The sequence below is a fragment of the Camelus dromedarius genome, chromosome 2, assembly GCF_036321535.1.
Source record: "Camelus dromedarius isolate mCamDro1 chromosome 2, mCamDro1.pat, whole genome shotgun sequence".
In the NCBI taxonomy this organism is placed as follows: domain Eukaryota; kingdom Metazoa; phylum Chordata; class Mammalia; order Artiodactyla; family Camelidae; genus Camelus; species Camelus dromedarius.
Window position 1 is genome coordinate 10323565 of NC_087437.1, and position 17188 is coordinate 10340752.

The following is a 17188-nucleotide window of genomic DNA, read 5'->3' on the forward strand; positions in this document are numbered from 1 at the left end:
CTTCTTCACCTCCCAAAAAAATGTCACCTCTGAAAAGAATTCTTCGAATCCCCCAACTGAAGTAGTGGCCCTGGAAGCCAATTCCTATCACATTCCTCTATTCTGTTTTCCTCCAAGCATGCATCGGTATCTAAAGCAGTCTCACTTACTTACGTTTATTGTCTGAATGTCCCACCCCCACCCACCTCCAGTGGAAGAAAGCTCCATATGAATCTGTCCGTTCATAACTGTTCCCCCAACACTGTGTCCAGTACCTGGTGCCTAATGCACCCTCAGAAAATATATGATAACTGACTGATGAAAGCTATAAGCACGCTTTCCCCAAATGCATTCACTGACAAAAAAAAATTTCATATTATTTGATAGGATTGTGAAGTCCCTGAAAGCCATACATGTACTAGGGATCCATGAACCCTAAGTTAATAAGCACAGAAATCAAATTTTGAATGAATAGATCAGGAAGTTGGGCTAGCTCAAGTCAAACTTGGGCAATCTTGGGCTCAGTTACTATCTATGTCTTCTAAATGACATTGATTTTTCTTCTAACTATTCCATCAGTTATTATGAGTGGGGAATTGAAGTCTTCAAAATATTTTTGTTGAATTACCTATTTCTTCAATTCTGTCAGTTTTTGCTTTGTGTATTTTGGGGTTTTGGTGTTAGATGCATATGTGTTTATAAGTGTTATGTTTTCCTAGAAACCTTTTTATAATTCTTTTACTATTATAAAATATCCCTAATGTGGGGGGCTATTATAGCCTTTAGTTGGCTCATCTAATATAAATATTCATGCTTGGTATAAATCTCAAAATGAAATATTAATGTTTGATTATGGGGTGCTGCCCCAGACTTTACCAGGAACATTAGAGTTGATGATATTTGCACCAGATTTCTTTTAAAAATTAAAAAACAAACAAACAAAAAAACCAGCTGGCCTCAAGAGTTTTAGATAAGCTTTATTGGGTCAATCATTTGCTTGAGGTTTAAATAGGTACCAGGCACTGAGCTAAAAGTGTCACAGACATCTTGACATTTTGTCTTCTGGATTAGCAGAAAATTAAACCACACTTCAGTCACTCAGGTCATGAGAAGCAAGGTGCCTCTAGTTGTTCTATGTGATGAAGCCAGACCAGCTCCACAGCCCAAGAAGATCACGGTTGTCTATTCTATCACAGGCATGTTCCAGTACTGCAAGGCCCCACAGACTTGTAGAATCCTGGTGCAAGAAATCACTGCTTGACATCCCCACTGGGAGGGAGCATCAGTCCCAAGAGATAAACCCAACAGAGCTAGGAGCTGCTGTCACTCAAGACCTAAGGCTATTCCTCTTGCCACCATGATTTTAGCTTCACAACAGCTTAACACAAGTATTTGTCTGTTTGTTTATTAAGTAATACATTTGGCTTTTTCCTCAATGAGATCAGCTTTACTGAAGGACCAGCTGTTGTCAGCATGGAGCCATAGGTTCTGAGCAGTATCTTTCAAATTATTATCTCTGGAACCCTGAGAAACTACCAAGGTGCTTCCCTGTTCCACAAAGCCTAGATTCAAATTTCATTTTTAACTATATGTATATTCATCTATTTAAAATACTGCCATAAAACCAACATATACACTTAAATAGCATATCAAATTGAAACATTCAAGAGACCACATTAATTGTACCACCACAAAAATTTTAATTGTATGCAAATCCTGGTAAGAAAATTCTATCATTTCTTTGCGTTTAATTAGACTTCCTATAACTGTGTCATTGATTACAGTAGTTGTAGTTCTGCAGTGGTCTATTTTTTTCATTCAAGCCTACACATGTCTACAGTGTATAAAATTGTGAAATTGACTGCATGGTTACTAAATATGTGTGAGCTGGGATTGTCTTGATGTGTGCAACCAGAAGAAAATTGAGAAACAAATTGGATGCAGTAATTGTTATTCATAACCCTCAATTTCATATATTATTATTTTCCTTTATTAACTTTTATTATATTCATGAATTTAGGAAATAAAATTATGCCAGTAAAATGTTGCTGTTATCTATTTTAGACCCAATACCTAACCCTTACTTTGTTTTGACAGAGCCCAATGTTTCCAGCTACCTCCAGTGTAACCTGGAGGTTGAAGCTGGGGCTGGGGGTGGTATTAGTTATATATTGCTGCAAAGCAGTTACCATCATCTTAGAAACTTAAAACAATCATCTCACAGTTTCTATAGGCTGGAGTCTGGGCACAGAGTAACTGAGTTCTCTGCTCAGGGTCTCCCAGGCTGAATCAAGGTGTGGGCTAGGACCGAGATGCCACCTGAAGGACATTGTCCTCTTCCAAGCCTATTCAGGTCACTGGTAAAATTCAGCTCCTTAGAACTTGCATTAGTTTTCTATTGCTGCATAATGAAATATATTTTAGTGGCTAAAACAAACCCATGTATTAACTCACAGTTCTGAGGGTCATAAATCCAGGCATGGTATCCTGGGTTCTTTGCTCAGGGTTCCACAGGGTGAAATCTGGGTGTTAGCCATGCTACCTGCTTTTATGGAGGCTCTGGGAAAGAATCTGCTTCCACATTTATTCAGACTGTTGGAAGGGTTCATTTCCTTGTGGTTGTGGGCATCCGTCGGGCACTGCTTTTGGCTCCAGTAGACCACTCTCAGATCCTTGACATATAGGGTCCCCTCTACCTTCAAAACTAGTGGCCTAGACTCTTCCTGGTACTCAATCTCTTTCACATCTGCAATCTCTCTCTAGTCTGCTATGAGTCTTATGTAATGTGATATAATCCCAAGAGGGACTATCCCACCACAATTTGCTACATAACACAGTCAAGGGGATGACCATCCTATCATGTTTACAGATTCACCCACATTCAAGGGTCAGCGATTACACAAGACGTGTATACCAGGAGGTGGGTGTCGTAGAGGTCATCTTAAATTCCACCATCACAGGTTCAAGGAGAGCCCTATACTCAAATTCAGAGTGAATTTTTCTTTGTATATGTTATTTAAAACAGCTATTTTTAGATTTCATATTTAAGTGACAACATATAGTATTTGTCTTTGTCCATCTGACTTAATTCACTAAGCATAATGCTCTCTAGGTCCATCCGTGTTGTCATAGATGGCAAGATTTCATTCTTTTTTATGGATGAGTAGTATTCCATTGTGGTGTATATATATATATATATATATATATATATATACACCACATCTTCTTTACCCATTCATCTTTTGATGGACACTTAGGTTGCTTCCATATCTTGGCCATTGTAAATAATGCTCCAGTGAACATAGGGGTGCATATATCTTTTCCAATTAACGTTTTCATTTTCTTCAGATAAATACCCAGGAGTGGAATTGCTGAATCCTATGGTAGTTCTAGTTTTAATTTTTTTGAGGAATCTCCATACTGTTTTCCACAGTAGCTGCACCAATTTGATTCCCACCAATAGGGCATGAAGTTTTTCTTTTTCTCCACTTCCTCACCAACACTTATTATTTGTTGTCTTTTTGATAATAGTCATTCTGACATGTGTGAAGTGATATTTCATTAAGGTTTTGATTTACATTTCCCCTATGATGAGTGATGTTGAATAACTTTTCATGTGCCTGTTGGCCATCTATATGTCTTCTTTGGAAAAAATTCTATTCAAATACTGTGCCCATTTCTAAATCAGATTGTTTGCAATTTTGATGTTGAGTTGAGGTGTATATTTTGAATATTAACCCCTTATCAGATATATCATTTGTATATATCTTCTCCCAGTCAGCAGGCAGCTTTTTTGTTTTATTGATGGTTTCTGTCACTGCGCAAAAGCGTTTTAGTTTGGCATAATCCCATTTGCTTATTTTTACTTTTGTTTCCCTTGCCTGAGGAGACAGATCCAAAAAATATATATTTATTACTAAGAGTGATGTCAAAGAGCTCACTGCCTATGTTCTTTTCTAAAAGTTTTATGGTTTCAGTTCTTACATGTAAGTCTTTAATCCACTTTAAATGTATTTTTTTGTGCGTGGTGTAAAAAAGTGATCCAATCTGATTCTCTTGCATGTAGCTGTCTGGTTTGCACACAGCAAAATAGAAACAGAGTTGGATACAGAGAACAAACAAGTGGTTGCCAGAGGGGAGAGAGTGGTGGGGGGAGAGAAATAGCTGAGGGAGATTAAGAGGCACAAACTTCCTGTTGCAAAAAAAAATGAGACAAGAGTGTGAAATGCACAGTGTAGGGGAATATAATCAATAATTATGTAATATCTTTGTGTGGTGACAGATGGTAACCAGATTTATCATGGTGATCATTTTGAAATGTATAGAAATATTGAATCACTATGTTGTGTACCAGGAACTAACACAGTTTTGTGAGGCAGTTATACCTAAAAAACAAACAAACAAACAAGCTTATCGAAAAAGAGATCAGATTTGTGGTTACCAGAGGTGGGGAGTGGGGGGACAGGGTATTGGATGAAGGTGGTCAAAATGTACAAACTTCCAGTTATCAGGTAAATAAATACTAGGGATGTCATGTACAACATGATAGATATAATTAACACTGCTGTATGTTAGATATGAAAGTTGTAGAGAATAAATCCTGAGTTCTCATCAGAAGGGAAAAAATTTTTCTGTTTCTTTAATTTTGTTAGATACATACAGATTTTGTTAGATCTCATATAGATGAAAATAGATATTCACTAAATTTATCATGGTAATCATTTCATGATGTATGTAAATAAAACCATTATGCTGAACACCTTAAATTTATGCAGTGCTATATGTCTATATAGTCTCAATAAAACTGGAAGAAAATATAAAATTTAAAGATTAATAAATGGGAGGAGGGTATAGCTCAGTGGTAGAGTGCATGCTTAACATACTGGCTTCATTCCCCAGTACCTCCATTAAAATGAATTTATAAATAAATGAGCCTAGTTACCTCCCCCTTAAAAAAAAGAAAAAAATGATAAATTAACAAATTTTAAGTTATCCAAAGCTCCCCACTCTGATCTGAAATTCATTAATATATTATATACCTGCTATCTTTCAGGCATAATACTGGGAACACAAATAATATCTTTCACTGAAAGCCTCACAAATCATGATACAAAATGGTAGGTCATTATTAGATAAGATAGTAAACAGTATATTTGAGATCTGAAGAAGGTATCATGGGCACACAGAGGAGTGAGGGATTTACTGTATCTGTGAAAGATGGAAGAAGGTTTCACGAAAGGGGTGAAATTTGGTCTAGGACTTGAAGTTTGAATGGAAGTATCTTAGGGAGAAGAGGAAAGAACATTCTAGAAAATGAATGTCATCTGTGTATCTTGTTGATGCCGGAATCAGTAGGTGATGTTATTTTGGTAACATGTACAAGAAAGCATGTCAGCTCCCCACACTGGCACTAAGTTTGTGCTCACCGGGAATCTGAGGGTTGGTGGGAGCGGCTGTCCAGTCCCCTCCTAAAGCTCACAGTTGAAGCAACCGTGTTTGGGGCTGGTGTATCTTTTGGAGCCAAGGGAGCTTCTATTATCTCCTATACAAAGACTATCATTTGTGAGAGTAGATATTAGGAAAGAGAAGCTTGAAGAGTATTCAAGTCAAAGTAAATGCTTTCCCCCTGGAAGTACATCACACGGAACCCAAGACTTGTGTCACACGCTGCTGTCCTGTGGGAGAGCTGTCTTTTAACTTTACCACAGGTAAATAATCTTTTTCTCTTTGCTGTTCACTCTTATCCCGTAATAAACCCAACAAACTAAACCAGAGTGGACGGTTCCCCTTCTTTTTCTAAACAGCTGTTGTTCACTCCACTGGTTTTCTGAACACTACACTCAATAAGGCTCCCACTGGGAATTTCAAACAGTAAGACACACTTAAATTGCCTTTTAGAGTGAAATGTAAAAAGAAAACATTGATGCTTGTCCACTCTCCTCCCCCTCAGTTAAAGAATACTTTGTATGTGGCTTCTTGTGTTCCAAAATGGACATTTACTCAACATTCCTGAAAGACAGTCTGAAAGGCGCTGTGAGAACCATGCTCACCCAGTTGCTTTTTGCAGCAGAGGTAAGGCTTTCATAATACCACCTCACATTTGCAGAGTCCTTCACGTGGCAAAGTCCTTTTGCATTCAGTGTCCATTTTAATTCTCGAAGTCATCTTGGGAAAAAAATAATAACGCTTTTACACATGAGCAAATTGAGTTTCTCAGACCAAGATGCTCCTGGAGATACAACAGCCAGTAAGTCACAATCAGAATTTGAATGCATGCTCCGGACTTGTCCTCTATGAACTGGCCATAGTTAGAATCCTCTGGGTCATCCATGGTCTTGACCAGCAAAGGGAATCCCTTAGTGTGTGGATTAATGGCATGGATTTTGGAGACTCTAATCCTTTCCATATTAGCTGTATGTCCTAGGGAAATTTATTTGTGTTCTCTCACTTGCTTCCTCATCTACTGTATGTTCACTAGGGCTGCCATGACAAACTACTGCACACTGGGGGCTTAAACTACAGAAGTATTTCCCCTCACGGTTCCACAGGCTAGGAGTCCAAGAGCAAGGTGTTGGCAGGGTCAGCTTCTTCTAAAGGCCTTTCTCCTTGGCTTATAGATGGCTGTCTTTGAAAGGGTATTTGCACATGGTCTTCTCCCTATGTGCGTCTGTGTCCTAATCTCTTCTTTTAAGGACATCAATCATTGGATCAGGACCCATCCTAGTGACCTCGTTTAACTTTAATTACCTCTTTGAAATCCCAATCTCCAAATACAGTCACATTCTAGGAATGGGGGCTTGGGGAGGGGATTAAGATTTTAACATACAAATTGGTGGGGATACAATTCAGCCAATAACATCTGTAAAATGCAAAGATGGAAAGAGTTAATATATAAAGGTCTCGGCGTGATAAATTGCAGCAGTCTATGATTGCTGTAACAAATTACTACAAACTTGGTGACAACACGGATGTATTATTTTACAGTTCTGTTGGTCGCACAGCCCACGTGGATCTTACTAGGTTGAAATTAAGATGTCGGCAGCAGGGCTGCATTCCCTTCCCTAGGCTCAAATGGAGGCTCTGTGTGTTCCTTGTTCACTCGGGTTCTTGCAGTTGTAGGACCAAGGTCCCCATTTTCCATCTAGCCATCATTTGAAGGCCATTCTCAGCTTCTAGAGTCATCACATCTCTTGGCTTGTGGTCCCGTTCCTTCATCTCCAAAGCCAGCAAGAGAGGATTGAGTCCTTGTCACAGTCCATCCCTCTGACCCTTATGCTGTGACGGCATTTCTCTCTTACCACAGCCTAAAAAGGCTTTCCTCTTTTAAAGGTGTGTGTGATTAGATTGGTCACACTTGAATAATCCCAGGATAATCTTCTCATCTCAAGGTCCTTAACCTGAATCACATTTGCAAAGTCCTTTTATCATAAAAGGAAACATATTCATAGGCTCCCAGGATTAGAGTGTGGACCTTTTTGGGGGGAACAGTATTCTGCCCACTACATAAGTGCTTGATGAAAGACAGCTTTTATCTCTTTAATGATTGAAGAGAAAACTTTGTAAGCCAATGAGCCCATTTAAAATTGTATTGATTGGTTTGGCTAAGTGATTCCAACCAGGGGACATTTGGTTATGTCTGGAGACATTTTTGGTTGTCACCACTGGTGGGGCGGGGGGTGGTGACACTGATCCCAGGTAGGTCAAGGCCATGGTTACTGCTCAGCATCCAACAATGCACAGGGCAGCCCCCCCACAACAAAGAATTAGCCAACCCAAAATGTCAATAATACCATGATTGAAAAACCCTAGTTTACCTGAACACTTTGAGAAAATTTAATTGATCTGAATGGAAATGAAATTTTTATTATTACCAAATGGACTCTTATCAATGCTATATCAAGTGGTCTCTTTTGTTCCATGACAGGAAAAAAAAAGTTTCTTCTCCAGTTAGGAAAAAAGGATAAGATATTATTCCACGATATCCTTATTGTGTTTGAGACATGCTATCAATAGATAGCTGTATGGCTGTTTTAAATTCAACCTGGTCTACGAAAATGGGAGTTAACTTATTCTAAATGTTATATATATGTGTGTGTTTTTTTAATTCATTCCTTTATTGAAAAGTTAGCAAGGTCCAGGCAGGCACTGTTCCAGAGATGCAGGTACATCTGTGAACAATACAAACATTCCTGGTCTTGTAGATCTGATATTCTAGAGGAGAGAGATAGTCAATGGGCATAATAAATAAATAAATGATAAATTATGTGAGAAGATGAGAAAGGCTCTGAGAGTCAGGCAGCTCGGGGCTGCAGTGGGTCAGGAGAGGCAGGGGGGAGCCACCGTGGAGGCATCACATAGGGTGGTCAGGGCAGGCAGCCCTGGGAAGACTATCTTGTCTAGTTATGAAGACCAGATGCCGTCTCATTTTCTTAACCTCATTTGCAAAGTATTTGCAAGTTATATTTGCAAGATATAAACATGGAGAGAGCTTTGCATTTTTATTGAATGAGAAAAATCAAGTGGAAAGGAGATAAACCCATTAATATCAACCCATCATAAACAACAGTTCAGGGCTTGGAACTGGAGCCCTTGAGTGACAAAATCACCAGTCTTTTCTCAAAGTCACCCTGCCTTCCCACTCTACGCCAGTGTCAGGAACAAGTCGGCACATATGCGTGTTGATGCTCCCAGTTGTGGCGTGACCCCTGCCATGCCCCACCCCCTTCTCCAAAGCCAGGTTCAAGGACAGGTCAGGTGAGTGACAGCTGAGTGTTTGTTTGCTGGACCCGTCTAATGACCTTTGTGCCAACTGCACTGTCTTTGTCACTGAAGTTGAACGAGGTGAAAAGAGAAAAACAGATGCTAGAGGAAACAATCCAAAATTCTACTAAACAGTTTTTCCACTGATTGGTCTATGCCATAAATTCTAATTTCCACCTTTGACCAATGACTTCAAAGATAAAATAACCAACAACTTCCAGAAAAAATAGCTAAGTCCTAAATGGCAGTCTGTCCCGAATTCCCAGAGTTATATTCCTCCATAATGATTTCTGCTTGTTTTATTCATCTTTTTCATTCTGGGCTTAAACATTTGGTCCATAAATATTTTGAGGAATATAGCCATGTGTTCTTCTAACATAAAAGAAGGATCCAGTTCAGGATACAATCGGGTTCCCTGGTATAAGCTGTGTCTGATGAAGATCATGCTATGAAATTCAAGTCAGCAAGTTAAAACTCGTTGTGGCATTTACTGCTTAACAAATCAAGGAGCCAAATCAATAGTTTCCAAACACAGCCCAGGGGGAGAGCCATAGAAGGGAAAGGAGGGTTATTCTCAGTCTTCTAGGGACTCCAGACAACAGGGTGGGAGCAGACATTAAAAAATTAGCTTTCTCCAAATATCCTTTTATTGGCTCATTTTGAAAATATTTCTGGTTACACATTATCCTGCTGTTTGGCTACATTTTTTTTTAACACTTTCTAGTTCCAAATTCATTCCAGTGGGAGCAGCCCATTGGCAGGGGCAGCCTGTGATTATCTCACTGTATGGAATTCATTTCACAGCATAATCTGCTTTTGCGAGTGCTGTACAGCACAAAGGGAAACTGCCAAGATGAGCGTCCCAGGATCACGCACCTGCCCAATAGGCTTAGCTGCTGAGAAGAGACTCCTTAACAAGCCTTCTCACGCCCCGTGCTGCACAGGGGATGCTCTCCTGAGGCTCCCCCAATGTCTTGGGAGGCACGGCTAATATTTCTTTTTTAGGAACAGGATTAGTACAAGCGGTGTGGTGACCCAGCTCCCTACTACTATGCTGCTCAGGGCAAGGACCCTGGACAGCAGCGTCAGAGACCCCTGGGAACTTACTAAAAACACATAGTCTTGACAAATATATTTAAGTACATGCATGACTGGGACATTGTGCTGTACACCAGAAACTGACACATTGTAACTAACGATACATCAATTAAAAAAAAAAAGAAAGAAAGAGAAAGAAAGAAACACACAATCTTGGAACCCTCCCCAGCCCAACCTGCATTTTAAGCAGATCCCCAGGTGACCTGTAGTGCACTCCAGCTTGAGGAATTTGTCTCTGCTGGATGCAAGACAAGATGGCCAGAATTCTTCTCCAGTATTTTCTGAGTTGTCTCTATCATTGCTGGTTTTTATAAACTCTGGATTTATGTCTACATCATGGCATGTATCGCTTTGCTCCCTGATTATAATTTGCCACATACCTGTCTCACCCACCCTCCATCATCTATTAAGGTACTTCTATGTGTGAGCTCTGGATGATGCCCTTGTCTTTGACTTTGCACCATTCAGTGGCTGTAGGTGATTAAGACAATATTAAATGAGAGCAAATAATCCTTCCTATATGCTCAGGGATACTGTTGGGAACAATTCTTATTTAGCTTTCCCACTGTCCTTCCCACTTCCCTGAATCTCAGCTCTCCAATTTTCCTTTGGGAAGCCACCCTGCTCCAATCACAGGCTGTGGGCTTCAAACGTCCCAAACCATCTGCTCATAGGCAGACTCATGAGGGCTTCCATCACCCCAGCCCCTGTGATCAGGGAGCTCCAAGGAGGCTCCAAGCCAGGGCCCCATCGACCACAGCACACTTGCGGGAGGGAGGGAGAGGAGGACGCTCTTCCCTCTATAGTTGCTAAGCTGGTAAAATGAGAGCCTAGAACTGCCAGGGCCTTCTCTGCTTCTTCCTAAGAAAATCCTGACTGAAAATGAAGCCAACCCAAAGTAGAATAGACCCTTGAGATGGAGGAAAATTCCAGAAGCCATTGCTTGAGCACTGGACTCATCCTATGCAGACCTGAATTCTCTCTCTAGGCAAGGGGCAGCCATAGCAGTGTGGCCAGGACTTCTCCAGGACCCCCCAAAAGAAGGCCCTCCTGTGGTCAGAAGCAGTCCTGACCTGGGCGTTCATTCTCCTGGCTTTCCTCTGACTGACCTGTGACTGAGTTTCCTGAGAGCCCCATGTTGTGAGCGTCCTTTGGTTTTAACAAGGAGTAGCCACCCTTGACCAGTACCGCTGGCAACATAATTGTCTCCCCAAGGCCTTTAGCCTCCTTCCCCAAAAACCCTTCTCCATATACTCTGCCTCAGTCAGATTAGGGGTGGTGTAATTTGGAAAGTTACCTAGACAGCACTTCTGTCAATGTGCTGGTACCGTGGTCTGGAAACCCCAGGTGAACAGGCATCCTGCCACTTAAATGCCCGGCAAATATCTCATGCATGAGGAATCACCCCCAAACTTACACACAGGGCATCTGTCATAGAGTCCTCTCAAGCCAGAGGCTGTATCAGCAGCTGGACCTATGGACCTACACCAAGTCTTCAGGGCCTACTAAGATTGTTTTAGGTTCAACTAAATATTCACACTCACAAGACTGACATGGGCCACATTTGGCACCCATCTACTAGGTTATAGGACAAAACCCAAAGCTTACCAAAAGGATGACTTTAGATGTCCTAGTTCTATGATAACCCTTGGAGCATTCTAAGAGCTCAGCAGCCAGGAGATGAGACCCATGTCAGGCAGGTACAGGACCCACCCTGTCTTATATCTGCTAACCGATAGGATCAGAGCTTCCGAGGTCTCTGCAAGACGCAAGCCCAGATCTAAGAGTCACAGCTCTCAGGGAAGCCCAGCACAGCTTCCCTGTCAAGTATTTATAGCTCCTTTATAGCCCTTCCAGGTCAGCTGCAAGGTGCCAGTCAAAGGTCATTTTTAGCACAAGCAATCCTGCCTAGGAACATAGTTTGCCCTCTGTCATTGTCAAGTTACCAGGGGAACTGAGCTAGAGAGTTAACCAAAGATCAAATTCTCATTCAAAAAAAGGGAAGAGTTTTGTTAATAATCTATCCACAAAGTTAACAGAGGTGGGAAATACCCTCGGAAAACGTAGAGTGATTCTTTAAGAGAACTATGGTACCCCATAATTTAAACGGATACATTGGCAAAGAAGATGCAAGGAAAACAAAGGTAAGCACAGCCACTTCCCTCCTAGAAGAAGAGGATCATTTCAGTGACAGGACCAGAGTCCTCCAGGCGAGGGCACCACGCGTGCGCTGCTCCCCTGCCGAAGAACAGTCAGAGCTCTGTCTCTGACCGCTGGATTCGCTTGGCCAAAGTAAAAAAAAAAAAAAAAAAAAAAAATCCGATATTTTTATACATTTATCAGCGCTTCTTATAGAGGCTGAACTTGGGCCTAGAGAAGGTGTTTTTTTCGTTTGTTTGTTTGTTTTTTCTGAAAAATCATGAGAAGAGATGTAAGAAGGTCTCCACTTCTGGTATCTCTGCCAATTGGACCCAGACTGGCATGGCCAAGTCTGACCTGTACACAGACAGGGCAATAGCCAGGAATCCCTTATAGCCTTCCTGTAGTGTGTGGAGGGGGAGGGCATGTGTGTGCCCACGTGTATATATATAAACACATATAAACAGTGAGAAGAGACCCACCAATGTGTCAACTTACCCGGTCTAGCAAGAAACCAAGAACAATGTATATTTAGCTTCCTTGGACACTTAGTGGCATTGAGAGCTGTCATTTAGTTATCAAACTGTGGCAACCTGGCAGAAAATCTGAGTTCCCTAGCATGTCATGTGGGTCATCATGTGAAGTGCTGTCTACACAGTAACCACCTTTTAGCATTAACTCCATAACCATCAAAAGCACAACCACATCATTATCAAAAGCCATAAATATTAGCTACATTGCTATAAATACCTCTAAGATCCACCATCACTGAGCCCTCAGTACCTAGAACCACAGGCCACTATTATCTAAAACCATAGTTAATACAACCCAGAGCCACAAAACTGACAATATCTGAAACTGCATCGTTACCGTCACCCAGAAACACGTGTCCAATAGCATACAAATTAGTGATTGTCACAGTAATGCTGCCTAACAAACCAACTTGAAATTAAGTGGCTTTACAATCTTGAGGAAAAAAGACCAAGGCTGGAGATATCACACTTCTTGATTTTAAATTACACTACAAAGCCATAGTAATAAAAGTAGTACGGTACTGGCACACACAAAAAAATTAGACACATAGACCAATGGAACAGACCAGAATGCCCAGAATTAAATCCCAGCACATACATCCACTAATGTTTGACAAGGGAACCAACAAGACCCAATAGAGGAAGGATAGTCTCTTCAACAAATTACCAGAAAAACTGGAGAAGCACATGCAAAGCAATGATATTGGACTCCAGTCTCACACCACTCACAAAAACTACACCAAAATGGATCATAAGACCTACTACTCCCAGAAGAAAGCATAAGGAAGAAGCTCATTGGTATTGGTCTTGGCAATGATTTTAAGGTCCTGAAGCCCAAAGCACAAACAACAAAAACAAACATCAACAAATGAGATCACATCAAACTCAAAAGCTTCTGCACATTAAGAAAAACAACAAAATGAAACAGCAGCCTACAGAATGGGAGAAAAATTTTGCAATCCATATATCAGACAAAGAGTTAATACCAAAAATATATAAAGAACTAATACAGCTTAATGAAAAACTTATTTTAAAATGGGCAGAAGAACTAAATTGACATTTCTTCAAAAAGGATATAAAAATGGCCAACAGGCACATGAAAATATGCTCCACATCACTAGTCATCAAGGAGACACGAATCAAAACCACAATGAGGTATCATTTCATTGTGAAGAAGACAAGAAACAACAGGCGCTGGCCAGGGCATGGTGGAAAGCAAACACTTATACACCATCAATGGAAATAAAAATTAGTCCAACCACTATGGAAAACAACATGGAGGTTTCTCAAAAAATTAAAAATAGACCTACCATACGATTTAGCAATTCCACTTCTGGGTATAAACCCAAAGGAAATGAAAACAGGATTTTGACGAGATATATACACACCCATGTTTATCACAGCATCAGTCACAATAGCCAAGATATGGAAACAACCCTAATCCCCATCAATGGATGAATGGATAAAAAATATACACAATGGATTATTATTCACCATTGGGAAAGGAGGATATCCTGCCCTTTGCAACAACATGAATAGAAATTAAGCATGTTACCCTAAGTAGGATGTAAATCAGAGAGAGAAACACAAATACAATTATAATATCACTTATATGTGAAACAAAAAATGTCAAACCTGAAAAAAAAAAAAACAGAGTAAAATGGTGGTTACCAGGGAATAGGGGATTGGGGAATAAGAGGAATGGCATTTCAGGATACAAACTCTAACAAGTAGCAAATAAGCCATAGAGATCTTTATTTTTTCCATTTTTTAAAATTGAAGTATAGTCAGTTTTACAATGTGTCGATTTCTGGTGTATGGCATAATGTTTCAGTCATACATATACATGTATTCCTTTCCATATTCTTTTTCATTATAGGTTACTACCAGACACTGAATATAGTTCCCTGTGCTATACAGTATAAACTTGTTTCTAATGCACGGTGTAATGAATATAGACAATAATATTGTACTATAATGATGTAATGGGGTAAATATTGTTTCAATGGCAATCATATGACAATATATAAGCTATCAAAATAACATGCTGTACGACTTAATTTACAAAATGTAATATGTCCAATTTATCAAAATTTGAAAAAACTTCAGTGGCTTTAAGCAGCAATGATTTATAATTGCTCACGATTCTACAGATTGAGCAGGGAGTTCTTTGGTCTGGCCCAGGTTCGGCTGATCTTAGCTAGACTTGTTCATTGGCTGCAATCAGTTGGTAGGTTAACTAGGAGCTGGCTGAGCTAGGATGCCCTCAGCTGGGATGACTCAGCTCTGCTACAATCTGTCGCTTGCCAGCAGGCCAGCCCAGGCTTGTTCAAGTGGAAGGAAAAGGGACTGTGTGAGCAGAAGTACACGAGTCCTCTTGAGATCTAGATGGAGAAACGACATGTCATCTTAGCTACCTTCTACTGCCCAAAGTAAGTCATAAGGTGAGCCCAGATTCAAACAGGGGGAAATAGACGCCACCTCCTGATGGCAGCTGTTGCAAAGTCCCACTGCCAAGGGTGCATGTTTAGGGATGCGTGGAGAATTAAGGCCATTTCTACGATCTGTCAATCAGTCAAACCACCGATACCTTGAAACATGGTACCATATGTTCTTGGAACTAAAAGGGACACCAACACCCATTAGTGACAAATATTCAACATCACAATTATGTCACCTTCACACGTCACCCAGAAACAATATACATCTTAACATGTACCTTTATCAACTACCTAAGCCTGTGTACCACAACATTACAGATTAAAACACCTAAATCAAAGACTCCTTTCTCCTCTCTCCTCCTTGCTGTTTATCTATTTTATATATAGTAGTGTGTATCTTGCAAATAAGTCATGGCAGGCTTGGGGGCTCTGCTCCCCATTAGCTGTGACCTGTGAGAAGAAATCAGGAAGTTATTTCAATTATACTTATTCTTCCCAACTCTCTAAGAAATACAAGAGCATTTTTTAAATGCCATATCCTGACAAAGTGATCCCTGAGAGTAATCAACAAAATATATGCAAGCATTCACTTTTTTTGCTGTTATTTTAAAATATGTAAGCATGGTTTTTCGACCAGTCATTCCAACAAATAATGTGTCAACTCTCTTCCTGTGAAAGGATCAAATATACTTCTTTGGGGAATCTTCCATGAGTACATTTCCATAAAGTAAGTGTTTATTTTCTTGGTAAACAAATGTAATGCTTAGAAAAGGTTTCTTGGGAAGATGGAGAAAATGAATAAGGTTGAGTAATTGCTGATCATTACTGGAGGAATCAGAAACTACTTTATAAAACCCAAACATAAGGTGAAATGTATTATATCTAGTGAAATAGAACTCTTGGCACAAACTCAAGCTTAATGAGTTTTAGGATGTGGTTTTAGCAGAGCCAGGAATTTTCTGGGAGAACTCACATGAACATGAGAGCTGTCCTTTTTTTCTTTTTTTTTTTTTTTTTGTACGTATATTTTTACTGAAGTGTAGTCAGTTTAGAACGTTGTGTCGATTTCTGGTGTACAGCATCATGTTTCAGTCGTACATATACGTACATATATTCGTTTTCATATTCTTTTCACCATAAGTTACTATAAGATATTGAATATAGTTCCCTGTGCTCTACAGAATGAACTTGTTGTTTATCTATTTAATACACATATCTTGATCTCCCAATTTATCCCTTCCCACCCTCTTCTCCCTCTGGTAACCATAAGTTTGTTTTCTATGTCTGTGAATCTCTTTCTGTTTTGTAAATTAATTCGTTTGCCTTTCTTTCTTTTTTTTTTTTTTTTAGATTAGCATTTAAGTGATATCATAGGGTATTTTTCTTTCTCTTTCTGGCTCACTTCACTTAGAATGACAATGTCCAGGTCCATCCATGTTGCTGCAAAAGGGGCCGCTTGCCCTGACTCTAAGGTAGGCTCCAGGAAAGAGGAGGCACCAGGGCCTTCTCGCAGGCCTGTGTGCAGAAGGACAACAGCTCCAAACAAGCCAGATGTCCTCCGCATCTGCCAGATGGGGTCACTGAGAGCCATTTCTATCAGCACCTCTCATGTGCTGGTGACGCTGCCAGAGGTGAGTACCACTGATGGGGCCCGAGACACCGTTTTCTCAGAAACAAGCTCACGTCCTCACAGGTCAAATAGTACCAATAGCAGTGGACGATGTCAGTATATTCTGCTTAATTTTAGTTTTGTTTGTCCAGCAATGCTCTTAGTGAACTGTCCTGGGGGGTCCCTTCAGATTTCATTGTGTGATATTGGCTGCCTCTTCTTGGGGGCAGTAGCGAACAGCATGCGTGTAGCCGGGGAATCAGCAAGTGGCCCTTGAAACCATGAATGAAGGGCATTTGAGGTACAAGACAATATTTATATATTTTTTAATGAAGCATAATCTGTTTACAATGTTGTGTTAATTTCTGGTGTACAGCATAGTGATTCAGTTTTATATATATATATATATATATTCCTTTTCATATTCTTTTTCATTATAGGCTGTTACAAGGTATTGGATATAATTCCCTGTGCTCTACAGTAGGACCTTGTTGTTTATCTATTTTATATACAGTAGTGTGTATCTGCAAATCCTAAACTCCCAATTTATCCCTCCACCCCCCAGGAGACTAATTTTTTTTAAACTGTCTCCATAGATGTTATTTCAGGGCCACACTGGCCCAGCCACG